This window comes from Lactuca virosa, chromosome 5, assembly GCF_052849685.1.
Source record: "Lactuca virosa cultivar CGN04683 chromosome 5, Lactuca_virosa_CGN04683_v6, whole genome shotgun sequence".
In the NCBI taxonomy this organism is placed as follows: domain Eukaryota; kingdom Viridiplantae; phylum Streptophyta; class Magnoliopsida; order Asterales; family Asteraceae; genus Lactuca; species Lactuca virosa.
Genome location: NC_136430.1, coordinates 341,319,083 through 341,333,149, shown reverse-complemented (window position 1 = coordinate 341,333,149; position 14,067 = coordinate 341,319,083). Strand labels below are relative to the sequence as shown.

Genomic DNA, 14,067 nt, shown 5'->3' with positions numbered 1-14,067 from the left:
AAGTGATATGTTAGATTTGTATCCTGGTATATAGGATGATGCTATGTTGTAGTGATCTGTTAGATCGGTATCCTGGTATATAGGATGATGCTATGTTTAGTGATATGTTGGATCTGTATCCTGGTATATAGATGATCCTATGCTTAGCGATTTGTTAGATCTGTACCCTGGTATATAGGATGATGTCATGTTTAGTGATCTGTTAGATCTGTATGACTGTCTGTATATGCTAGCTAGTATTTGATATGGTATATGTTGATATGTGCTGGTGTGTTGGTTTGAGGCGGTCCTGCTGTGTGCTGAAGGCCAAGAGACCCAAGGTGGCCCGAATAGACTACAGGCCAGAGGGGCGTACCAATCAGGCCGAAGGCCCGGAGAACGGTCCAGATAAGTTAAAAAGCCCGATGAGGCGGTCCAGTCATGCTGAAGGTTCTGTGAGCAGTCTAGATAGTCTGTAGGCCTGCAAGGCAGTACAGTCAGGCTGAAGGCTCTATATGCATGTTGTTTGTTGTTGTTATTATGACTATGTGTTGTGTTGGTACTTTGGTGGAAACTCACTAAGCTTCAGGTTTACAATTTTGGGTTATGTTTCAGGTACTTCAGATGACCGCGGGAAGGCGAAGGCGTGAACGTACACATCCTCGTGTTTTGATTTATGATTTTAGGAAACTCTGATATGGAACATGTTTTGGAAACTATGTTGTAAACAAATTATGATTTTTAGGTCGTTTTTAGAAGTTTAAAATTTTCATGATTTTATGGATGTTACAGTTTATCAGTGACAATACACTAATAAATTTGGATGAACCTGCTAACTACAAGGAAGCAATGACAGGCCCTGAGGCAGCCAAATGGAAAGAGGCAATGGACAGCGAGATCAAGTCCATGTATGACAATCAAGTTTGGAATTTGGTTGACAATGTACTAGGTCGTAAGACAGTTGGGTGCAAATGGATCTTCAAAAAGAAGACCGACATGGATGGAAAGGTACACACTTTCAAAGATCGGCAGGTTGCGAAGGGCTTTACTCAAACCCCGGGGGTTGACTATGATGAGACCTTCTCACCAGTGGCTAAGATAAAGTCTATTAGGGTAATGCTAGCCATAGCTACGTTTCATTATTATGAAATTTGGCAGATGGATGTCAAAGCCACTTTCCTTAATGGGAAGTTTGTTGAGGATGTTTTCATGAGTCAGCCAGAGGGTTTTGTAGATTCAAAGTACCCAAAAAGAGTGTGTAAGATTGAGAAATCAATCTATGGACTGAAACAAGCTTCTCGCAGATGGAATCTTTGCTTTGGCGAGAAGGTCAATGAGTTTGGTTTATTTAGAAGTGAAGATGAATCTTGTGTATATGTCAAAGCTAGTGGGAGTATAGTTACCTTCCTGGTATTGTATGTTGATGACACACTTCTTATAGGAAACGACGTTCCAACCTTACAAGAGGTTAAGACTTAGCTTGGAAAGTGTTTCGCTATGAAAGACCTAGGAGAGGCTGCTTATATTCTGGGGATAAGGATTCTGAGAGACAAAAGTAAGAGACTAATTGGACTTAGTCAAAGTACATATTTGGAAAAGGTTCTAAAACGTTTTAGTATGGAAAATTCCAAGAAGGGGTAGCTGCCTATCTAGAGTAATACCAAACTGACTAAGACTCAGAGTCTGAGTATTGATGCGGAGATAGCAGAAATGAGTAGAGTTCCATATGCTTTTGTAGTTGGATCTATCATGTATGTTATGACATGTACTTGTCTTGATCTGGCTTTTGATTTAAGCATGGTTAGTCGTTATCAGGGAAATCCAGGTAAAGCTCATTGGATAGCAGTTAAGAATATACTCAAGTATCTGCAAAGGACTAAGGACTGGGTCTTAGTGCTTGGTGGCAGTGATACGTTGAGAGTAACTAGGTATAGTAACGCCAGCTTTCAAACAGATAGGGAGATTTTCCGTTCGCAATCTGGCTGGATGTTTACCCTGAATGGAGGAGCAGTTGCTTGGAAAACTTCCAAGAAAGAGACAGTGGCTAATTCTACCTGTGAATTAGAGTACATAGCAGCACGCGAAGCATCTAAGGAAGCAATTTGGTTGAAGAACTTCATTGGAGATCTTGGAATTGTGCCAACGATCAAGGAGCCAATGGAGATTTTCTGTGGTAATGAAGGAGAGGTTGCCTTAACTAAGGAACCTCAAGATCATGGCAGATCTAGACATATCGACAGAAAATACCATTTAATCAGACATAAAGTAGAAGAAGGTCACCTCGTTGTTAAGAGGGTGTCATCTGAAGAAAATCCTGCAGGTCCCCTCACAAAGGGTCTGAGTAGGGTCAAGCATATTCAACTTGCTTGGAGCATAGGTCTGAGAGATTATATTAGTTTTAGTAGTTAGGTAGTTAGTTTGAAACTTGTAACAATGTAAATGTAATTGACTTTTGGTGATTAAATAATAGTGATTTATTTATGAGTATTGTTTACTACCTTTTGTCAATTGGTTAGTATTGTGTTTCATTTTGCATGTTTTACTTCCAGAATAATTTGATTATTCAAACTCCACAGTCGTTCGTACTTTAGGAAGTAAGTAGTAAATTAAGACTGTAGTGAATTGAGTTGTAGATTGTGTATGGGTTTAGACATAACAATAGATTGCTGCAACGTTCATGAGTACATGAAAATGGGGATTTTAAGTATTGGATTAACCCACACTTAGAGAATTACTTCATGGAATTCATCACGAGTAATTTTGAGACGATAGTATCTTGTAATCTTGAAACTGAGATATATGAGTTGTGGTTTACAAATCATTTGTGCATTGATAATATGTAAACACAATAGTAACTTGGTGTTATAAAACATATTGTTTTGTATGATTTGGTAAGTAAATATTACAAGCATATAATTCAATGTTTATCCGTTCCTTTTTCCCTAACGGGAAAAGTGATATCTGTGGGCCCCTCGATGATTTGGTGTTGACTTATAGTGTTGGGCCCGACCAGGACTAAATTGATGTGTTCGATTAGTAGTTCTTTGTCATTACAAATTAAAACAAGGGAAACAGAATATTGGACAATGAGATTGATTCTATTGCATGCCTCATATCTAAATGATATCTTGCAGAACAAAGGATTATATGATCATTTATCTTAGAACACGTTACAGACTGGGTCAGAGTTCAACAACGACTTTTGGTTGCTACAATTTGCTGGTCAGTTTGGAAGTTATACTTGCAGTTATAGTTAATAGACTTATTCAAGTGGGAGACTGTTGGATTAGGTGTCTAAGCTCATAACTAAAATTGGTATAAACTTTAATTGATAGTAGCACAGTCCTTTTGGGTTGTCCTCAAAGTTGGCAATTGGACAAGATTATTTTTGGAGAGATATATGATTTATTATTTGATTAACAAATTGGAATAATTAATTTGTTAATATATTATGAGAATAATATATTAATTAGAAATTATGATATTTAATTATTGATTGATCAGAAATTAATAGGAATTAATTTTGGGATTAATTGGATTAATTAAAAGTGCAGGGGTTGTTTGGTTATTTATTGATAGTTGAGGAAAAAGGCTCTAGAACCTCCTTGTAAGGGGTTGGAAGAAAACATCTAGGAAGGGCCTATAATTTTCGTCCAAAGGCTCTTGGATGGAGGCTCGTGAGTTGCTTGGTCACCAAGCAAAGGGATTAGAGTTTCCTCTTTAAACCCTAGCTTTGGCTCAAAGCTACCTCACCTATATAAAGGGTCTTAACCCTCACAAATTCAACACCTCCTACCCTAGAAGAGTTCTGGCTGAAAATCATATATCTCCTCTCTATAATCCTTAGTTGCTAGCCTTGGGTGTGAACCATCAAAGGCACTACACTTGTGGTGCTAGCTGCCAAAGGTTTTACAAGAAGGATTCAATATTGTTTACAATAACAATCTTTAAGGTTATTTTTCTTATCTTATGAATTAGTTTCTTCATAGAAAAATATTTTAGGATAACTATTCATAGTATGTTGCTATATATGAAAGACATAGATCATACTAGGTTGCATGTGCCCTAATTAATTGAATTGTTTAATTGTTTTTCCACTTAAGGCATTGTATTTGTAACATTAAAAACCCATCAACACACACAAAAATTACATGCAAGAATCACTAAGATAAACAACATACAATACACTCATCAGGCCCCGCCTGGCATCGGGCCCTGCCTGGTATACATATCACATACCATACATGTAGAGTCACACCCGACAACTAGCGTCGTAATCATAATAAATCACGGGCTGACATTGGTGCCTTCGACCCGCCAAACACAGTGAGGAGACTCACCTCAAACTGCGGAAAATCAGATAAATGCTCGGACTGCTGATCCAGAAAATCTTCGCGCGAATCAATCAAATAAAACCCCAATTAATAATTGGGCCATAAACCATGACAGAGGATCCAATTCATTTGTCCCACTCCCAGGGTAAAAGACCATTTTACCCTTTCCTCACTTGGCCCAATAATCAAGGCCCAAACTAATAGCTCCAAAAGCCCAATATGGTCCAAAATCCTAAATGACACCCAAAACCCATTATGGGCCCCAAGCCATGAAGGCCCAAAGCCTAACAATGGCCTAAAGTCAGAAAGACTAGTGGTCCAACAATGCCCAAAACCCTAATAGTCCAAATACGACCCAAATTGTAATAGTCAACAAAAGTTAAGGCTGCTGAGTACGCCCAACATACTCAGACTTACGCCTTGCGTACGCCATATTTGGCATGTACGCCTTGTGTACGAGGTGGGTACGTCCACCATTCTCCACAGCATGATCAACTTTGCCATTATGATCTTAATCGATTAAGCCACTATGTCCCATTCTCAAATATGATCCTGAATGATGTCTTAACACGTAAAGTTGGCAATTTTACTACTTTGTTTGTCTTAATGGGACCCAAACTCAATAAAACCCATAATAAGAATCCTAAATCATGCATGGTCGAATATAACACACCAATATTGCATTTTTATGAACAAGAGACCTCAAAAGTGCTAAGATCTACCATCCCTAGCTTCTAGAGTAGTTCATACTCTCATGCATGACATAAAGGACCATAAGAAGCACAAAAGCAAGTCCTGACTAGATCTATTAAAAATAACCATCAAGTTGAGAGCTTTATACCTCCAAAAGCTTTCCAAGTTGGAGATGATTCTGGATCCACAAGCTCTAGCCACACCAATGCAACCTCCAAGAGTTATTATTCCTTCAAAATCACCAAAAACACCTTCAAAGTTCACCTCTAAGCTCAAAACACTCAAATGGCAATTAGGGTTTTGTTCTTAGGGTTTGGTGAGGTGGAGTTTGGTCATAAGAAGGGCCATGAGTGTCTTAAGGTGTTTAAATAGAGCACAGACCCTAAAAAATAGGGTTTTCCCATCTTGGCCGTACGCCCAACGTATGTGGGTTTCCTCCGCGATCAAGATTCAACCTAGTGCGCCCCGGTGTACTTCTACGTACGCCCAGTGTACTCGGCCAGGGACTAAAATGCGACAAATTTTAAGTTAAGGGCAAGAACGAAAAAATACCTGAAATGCAAATGTTACACTTAGTTTTTGCATGCCTTTCTAATAGATGGGGCTTCATTTTTCAAGAAGCAATCATGAATGTCTGATGAAGTCCCCTCGTTATACATGACTTCACAACAGTTTCAGGTATTATATAATTCATCATGACATCTTTCTTGTTTCATAAATATTTAAGAAAAATAATCGAAAATCTGCCATCTTATTTCTCTATTCATTTGTGACTCTTCGTGCAGTGTTTTTTAATACATACACATCCATTATTTCTTGATCCAAGTTGGAGTTTTTGGTTATTGAATCAATCTACAAGTACTTAATTCTGATTTAAATTGGTTTCTATATCCTACTTACCTGCATAGATGGTCTTCAGTTCTCTTCCAGATCTTGTTCAGTTCGGGTCAAGATGCTATAAAAATGATCCTTATTGGCAGTTGATGGTTTATGAAAGTTCTTGGGAATTTTTTTGGCTTCTGACTCAAATTCATTAGTGTTGTTGCAACATTTTAATGCCTCATACAAACCTCCTTACTATAAAGCACACTTTGGTGGTTTTTTATTTTTGGTTCGGGTCTGGACCATTTTGCCCTCGTCGATTATTCAGTCATGTTGTGTGTTCCCTGGAGCTGTTGTGTATAAAGTTAGAGCAATTGTGGATTTCTAATTGCATTTACAATGTTAATTCATGGAGTCTGATGTATTTTACCTACCATTTACCATTTTACCCCTGATGAATTTTTTAGGTGTTCTGGGCCTAATTCTTTTCGTACGTTGTTGATGTGCTGAAATGTTAACTTAGCAGCATAAAATTCATTTCGTATTGTTCAGGTTGTTGGCCTAATTCTTTTTGGTTAGTGTCTTTACCATTTTGCCCTTGAGGGTAGTTTTTTTTTTAATTCTCCTTGGTGTTGTAAGATTCGGTGCACTTGACTCGATGGTTTTTTGAACTTAAGACATGTTATGTCTTCAACTAAATCGGTAAATAAAGATGACAAAATTGGTTGTAATTAACTTACTTATCTTTTGTGTTTTTTAAATGTTTCTTCTTTATGGGTTTATAAGAATCTTTTTATCCAAGTCGAACATCTTTACATACAAATCTTTTCTATTTTTTGTATTAATTTTTTTAGTTATTTTATTTTATTTTTTATTTTTTATTTTAGATTCCTTTTTTTTTCATATCTTTCTGTATTTAAAGGGCCTCATTTTTTATTTTGCTCCGGCCTCAAATTGGTTTGGCTTAGGGGTGAGCAAAAACTGAACCGATAAAAGAAAAACTGCAAAAACCACAATAAACCGCAACCGAAAAACCGAAACCGACGCAAAAACCGATGGTGCGAATTTTATTTTTTTGAAAAACCGAATTTATTGGTGCGGTGCGGTTTTTATCTAGAAACCGGACCACCAAAACCGAACCGCACCGCAAGCTTATTAACAATAAAACAAATTACTAATTTATATTATACAATTATACACATTATTTAAAAAACTAATAAATTCTAATTTATACATATATTATATATTGAACTTGACGGTAATTAGTAATTAGATATTAGGTTTAATATGTGAGTTTGTCACTTTGTGTTTGTGACATAATGATTATGTGTAAAGTGTATACATTATGTGGGCTACAAGTTGCAAGCTTATAACTTCTAAGTACAAATTGAATAAAAAAATGAGTTTGGGAATATGGGTTGCAAATGAAGTGCTCAAGTAAACAACATAAAAAACTCAAAATTATAGCTTCTAAATGTGAGGAAACGAAATGATAGCATGACATATAATCATAAATCTTCACATGAACACCACGGTTAAAAAAATCGTACCGGTGAACATAAAAAACCGCATCATATATTTGAATCGATTTAAAACCGAAACCGAACCGGTACAAACCGAAACCACACTAAAAAACCACAAAACCGAACCATTGAAAAACCGCACCCAACGGTTTCTAGAATTCAAAAACCGCACCTTGCGGTTTGCGGTTCGGTTTGGCCCTAAAACCGCACCAAACCGCACCATGCTCACCCCTAGACTTTGGCCGGCCCTGGTTGGGATAATTCAAAATCTAGAAAGTTTTAATCCTAGGAATAATTTGGGAAACTTTCCATTTATGTAAATTTTGTGTTAGATTAAGATACTAGTTTTATTATTATAGTTTTATTATTATAAATAAGGTTAATCCAGCAAATTAGACATTGTTCGCCAAGCAACCTAATAGTTCGTTTTTCTTCTTTATATTCTTTTGTTTTTTTTCTTTGTTCGGTTTTTTCCTTCGGCATCAAGGTATCATCAGATTGATACCTTACAAAACCTACGTCTCTCTTGAGTCTCTTGCTCTGCTCCCGCAATCCATAAACACAGTGTGCTCCTTCATTCCTTAAAATCCTTTGCGCAGACACCAAAATCCTCAGTGGCGATGACAAACCTTTTGTTGAACCCCCCGATGATGATTGCGGAGACACTAAAGGCCCCCATACCGATGGTAAACCTTTTCTTGAAAGCTGCGCAGACACCAAAACCTTCCATGGCGACGAAGGGAAACCTTTTGTTGACTACTCCACTTTTGTTGATCCCTCCGGTGATGATGATTGCCCTAAAAGCCACTCAACAACCTCCTCCTCTATTTAAAAGTAGTTTCTCGAATTCTTCTCGCTTTAAAAAGAGTTTCTCATATACTCCACCAACATCCTCCCCCACGCGTCCTCTGTCTCTTCGTCTTTCTTCGAACCATGCTGCAGTGCCTATCTCTCCAGTCCTTAAAAAGGTCAACTGGAATACTATTTATTTTTCTTTTTCATATGCATGCTGCATCTCCTAATATGCAGTCATATACACCATGTTCTTACTCTTAGATTCCGTTTTTTTTTCACGATTTTCCTCAGGAACACAAGGGTTTCGGTGGCAACATGAACTGCGCGGAATTTTGGGGCGCTTTGTCGGGTTGGGATGATGTGGTGCAAACGGATAAAAAGGTTCGTGGACTGATTTTTATTGTTAAATTAATTTCTTCTTCATGAAATTGCGGTTTAAGTGCATAGTTGTGGTAAATATTTGTTGCAATGATAGTATATGGGTATTTTTTTATGTGTGATTTATATGTACGGTAACATTACTGACTATGGATCTGCATCATCTGTGAAGTTCGTTTGTCAATGGGCGGCCAAAGACGACAGTACTACTGTTGTTGCAGAGACAGAAGATGGTATGCAACATTTTCTTTAATGCGTGATTAAATTACATTGACAACTGGAGTTCATTGCATAATTTTCTTTAGTTACATTACAGACACACAAGACGTGAAAAGAAAAACTCCTAAAACAACAAGGATGTCTGATGGCAAATTGAGTCGAAAGATATTCATGGTTGTAGTCGGAGCTTCTTTTTGTGTACTTGTAGCATTTGTCCTACCAAAACAACAAGCATCGCGTTGGGTAGTTGACCCTGAGCATTTATCCAGAATAATGAAGGATATCTATTTTCGTGTCCTCTTCTCCTGTCCATTGACACAGCAGCTTTTATACGAATCAATGAAAGAGTTTTTGGGTGAAATGTTTAATTTTGCCCCTACCTTGCTCGATATCTGGTATTATTGGTATCACTATACAGTTGGCAAAATATTGGAAAAATTAAAAATAAAAAACCGAGTACGAAACAATCCATAACTTTCGCAGACGTGGAAGGAGTTAATGCTGCCAAAGCTGAACTTCTCGAGGTAATTTACTAATGTGTCCCCTTGCTTATTAATTATTATGAATTTGGATATGATGAAAGAAAAATTATAAATCCTGCATGCATGTTGAGCTTTTGTAGATTGTCTTATGCATTAAAGGAGATAATAAATATATGAAACTTGGGGCGAAATTACCACGAGGGGTTTTGCTTGCGGGTCCCCCGGGAACAGGAAAAACATTGTTGGCCCGTGCAGTGGCCGGAGAAGCTGGCGTGGCGTTTTTTTGCGATGTCTGCTAGTGAATTTGTTGAGATTTTTCCTGGTAACGGAGCTGCCCGTGTTCGAGATCTTTTCCATGATGCGAGAAAACGTTCACCGTCTATTATTTTCATTGATGAGATAGATGTTGGAGCGCAACGTGGAACATCTTTCAATAGTGAACGTGACCAAACTTTAAACCAGGTAAATATAATTTTAATTTAATGCTCATGGTCAAAGTCAATCAATCAAATAGTTGACATAAAATCAGGTCTTTTGATGTATTAGCTTTTAACAGAGATGGATGGGTTTGAGAAGGGTGCAACTGTGGTGGTTATAGCTGCTACCAGAGTTACTAGATTCTGCTTTGATGAGACCGGATCGGTTTTCCAGGAAAGTGGTTGTGGATAAACCGGATGAAGATGGAAGGAGAAAGATTTTTGCTTTATATTTACAAAAGGTGCCAATGGAGGAGGACAAACAAGTCATTTGTGACCTTGTTGCTTCAAGTACACCAGGGTTAGTTGGGGCTGATCTTGAAAATATAGCTAATGAGGCTGTAATGCTTGCTGCTCGTAGAGGTTTGTGCTAAACTTAACATTTACTTAAGTGTTTAGACATAGCAATGTCTTGATTGTGTTTGGGTATGTTGTTAGGGGGTGATTTTGTGACCAAGGAGGATGTTCTTCAAGCTCTTCAGAGGGCCACAACGAAGATTTGTAATGATGATGCTACCACTGAAGCTAAGTCACCATATTTGTTTGGACAAATGGCACTAGAAAACGTGTACGCCGGGGGATGTTGATGGAGAATTCTATTTTGATTTTATTGGATTTCTCATTCCTAGATTGAAAGTCGTTGAAGCGCAATGGTACATACGGTCACATTAACATTAATAAACACTTTAGCACCTAAGGACAACAAAAAACAATATCACCCAAGTACACTAAAAATAAACAATTTTGGAAACTCGTTAACAATAAGCGCCTCCCTTTTGCTCTCATTTTACACGTGATCATTTACTTATAGAGTTAAAATCTTAGGTTTTCTTTAACCTTCAACCATTTCTCAACATTAATATATCAAATTAAAATGAATTTCTTATAAACTGAATTCAACCATCAACTACTTTCAGGGCATTGATTTTAGGATAATTTCGTCTATATCTTTGTAAATTTTCATAATTACGTCTATATCTTTTTAAAATTTTAAATTATATGTATATCATTATAGAACCTATAAACTCACGTATATAATCAAATACTTCATTTAATTATAATTAATCTACTTAAAAATTAAAAATACTATTTTTAAATTGATTTTTTTATTATTAAAAAACTAATTAACTTGTAACATTATAATATTACACTTCTCCCATAAAAATCTCAAGCATATAAATAGATATTTGGATGTAGTCGATCGTAGGTCTCATGAAACCGAAGAACCCGAAAAATAACAAAATTGTTTAGAGGTGAATAATCGCAGGTCTGCTAAATCGATTATAGGAGATGAAATATATTGTTTAGCAATTGATTAAGAATAACAATTTATTATGCTGAATATGAAGTGGCAAAAATCAGGTCATGAATAATCATATCGTGAATAAGGAGATCAATTATGGGAAAAAATGCAAATGAATATTTTACTAATTTAATTATAATCTAATTTGAAGATAGTGTTTTTTAATTTTTAATATATATTACTTAGTGTGCTACTACAAAAAAAAAAATTGGGGCGGGGGTACATATAGAATTAGTCATTAATTATAATTAAATTAAATATTTAAGTATATACGTGAGTTTATAGGTTTCACAAAAATATACATGTAGTTTAAAGTTTAAATAATTATTAAGGTTACAAGGATATAAGTGAAATTTTTCGGATTTTATACACATTGGTAGAGTTGGTATCATGTATGAAGAAATCCATGGGAAATGCATGAATGGTTGGATAATTGGATTTTTTTACTTCAAGATTTTAGGAAAAAAAACTCATCGTTTTTATCTGTTGAAGACTTGAATCATAAAAATGAAACTATATTCAATATTTTTATAACGACTGATATACGTACATCCTAGGGATCGAAAAAAACTTAACGTTGGAGAACCCGAAACCCGCACCCGTTTTGACTAAAGAATCCTCAGTTGATCGGGGATTGGGAATCAACGAATAAAAAAGTGGGGATGAGGATATCCCTAGTCACCGACCCTGGACCGGCCCCAGTATATAATAATATTTAAAAATAACACAAAGAATATATTTATAGTATAATTTATAGTACATAAAATTTTATCCAAATAACCTAACTCATTACTAATTACTTAGTTAAAATTATACTTTTACTTATACTTTTATCTACTTTAACCTTGTGTATAGTTTTTTTTCTATTTGATATATATATATATATATATATATATATATATATATATATATATATATATATATATATATATATATATATATATATATATATATATTACCTCAAATATCACTCTGATAATTTTTTTCTACTTGATTTTTCATTTATGTATTTAAATTTGGTTAGAAATTTTGTTTATAATTTTTAGGGTTATTATCACTGTAGCCCAACGATGTTTAATATATTGGTTTAAAAGGTCCCTCGTTTTTTTTTTTTTGCGTTTTAAGGGTACGTACTTGTATTTTACCGATTTAAAAGGCCATTATGGAAAATGTGAAGGGGTCATCCAGTGAACCCCTATTCATAAGGTCACATATGCCACGTAATGTCACCTAGATTAAAAATACCCACCTCAATTTCCATGTAGGAATAATTAATTCACCTACTAAAACGCTTGAAGAACACTCAACTATATCTTTCGTCTCATTCTTCTGCTTTTTTGTTCCTATCCTTTCTTCAAATGTTATTCTCTTAAATCGCTCAAATCGATCTTTGCAATGATCGTACACATGAAGATCGATCTTCATTTTGCAGGTATTTTTACGAGGTACCTTGTTATCACTTACTCAGATGGAGCGGAACAAAGGTTTGAGGATGTCGATTTTGTTGGGATGGATAAGAACGACTTTGTGTTGTTTGTTGAAATATTTTCCACTTAAAGATGTGTCAATGTTTATTACTGCATGCCCGACATTAAGTTTCCTCATGGATTGAGGATAATAGCCAATGATTCCAACTATATGGATTTCATCGAAATAGGGTATGCTTGCGGTTATGTAGTTCCTGTATACATAGATCATCTTGGTGTCTATCTTCCTGAATGGCTTAAAGATGAACAAGATGAAGTATGCAGTCATGAAGACAAATTGTCTGGTGTAGGTGAATGTTAGGTGCATTTCATGCACACATTTTGTAGCTTTATTTCATAAAAGTTCATTGTATATAGGCTTAAACTCATGCATTTTGCATGTTTTTCGGGATTTTCCATGATACTATTTCACTCGCACACTTTTGTGATATTACAAGGACTTTTGGAGGTGGGATCTCGCTTAAGGAGGTGAATAAAAGATGTGAACAAGATTTCAGGACTTGCGGAGCACCGGGAATGGAGATATTCAAGAATTGAAGATTTTGGCAGTTCAGGGATTTACACGGCCGTGTAAACGTAAGGCATGAGTTTACGCGGGCCGCGAATTTGAAACTACAAACACAGTTTGGGCGTTCTACTTTTTGCGTTTATGCGGGCCGCATAAACGACAATGTTAATTTACGTGGGCCGTGTAAACGTGGTTGTGGCTTAAAAAACAGTTTTTCTTCTCTCTTAAAAGGTGTAACCGATTTCATACTTTGGTCTGTCGATTTTTGGAGCAGAGAAGGCGATTTTCTTGAGGATTGTGGAGTTGTTTAACACTTGGGAACATTTGATTTCATTTTGTAAGAACTTTAATTTCATTTTCTAGATTTGTGATCTTGTTCTAGTCATGAGTGGCTAAAACCCTAGTTTCTCCAACTTTATGTATTGACTTCTTAGTTGTGATTTCAATCTTGTGACTTGATGTTTGCTTTCAATTTCTATCTAGTGAATTTGATTTTATTTCAATCGAATGTTTGATTTAATTATGGTTCTTATTGGCCATTTGAATTAGGGTTAGACCATTCAAGTTATCTAATTGCAAAATCCGTAATTGTTTTGTGAATTAGACTAAGTAACAAGCACTAAACTGATTTCCATTGAATAAATTTAGTGTAAATCTTATTCACACACTCTTACATTCCCGAGCTTGTGAGGAGTATTGGGTGTTGTTGGGAACATTCACATAAATTTTAATGCAATCTTTCAACCTAACTCTATGAGCTTGTTTAGATTGACTTGGTAAGGTTAGGATTAATCAAAGAGCTTATTTTGGTTAATCAATGTGGTGAATGGGAAATACTAGAGCTTGTTAGCATTTCCAAGTATCAACTTAGATAGAATTGAACAAATATCATTTCATTCTTGGAATCACACGGCTAATTTTTCTTGCATGGAGTTGGAGTACTTACAAATCTTGAATTTATTTTATTTAATCAATTATTTACTTATTACTTCAGTTTTTTGTTTAAATCAATGCATATAAACCACCCTCTTTTGTGATCACATTTGTACCTTACGCAAAAAAGGTATA

At 35.7% G+C, this 14,067-nt stretch overlaps 1 pseudogene; it reads left to right on the top strand.

Annotated features, from left to right (window-relative positions):
- Positions 1–8,034: 8,034 nt before the first annotated feature.
- Positions 8,035–12,792, top strand: LOC145113322 (uncharacterized; annotated as a pseudogene).
- The last annotated feature ends 1,275 nt before the right edge of the window (positions 12,793–14,067 follow it).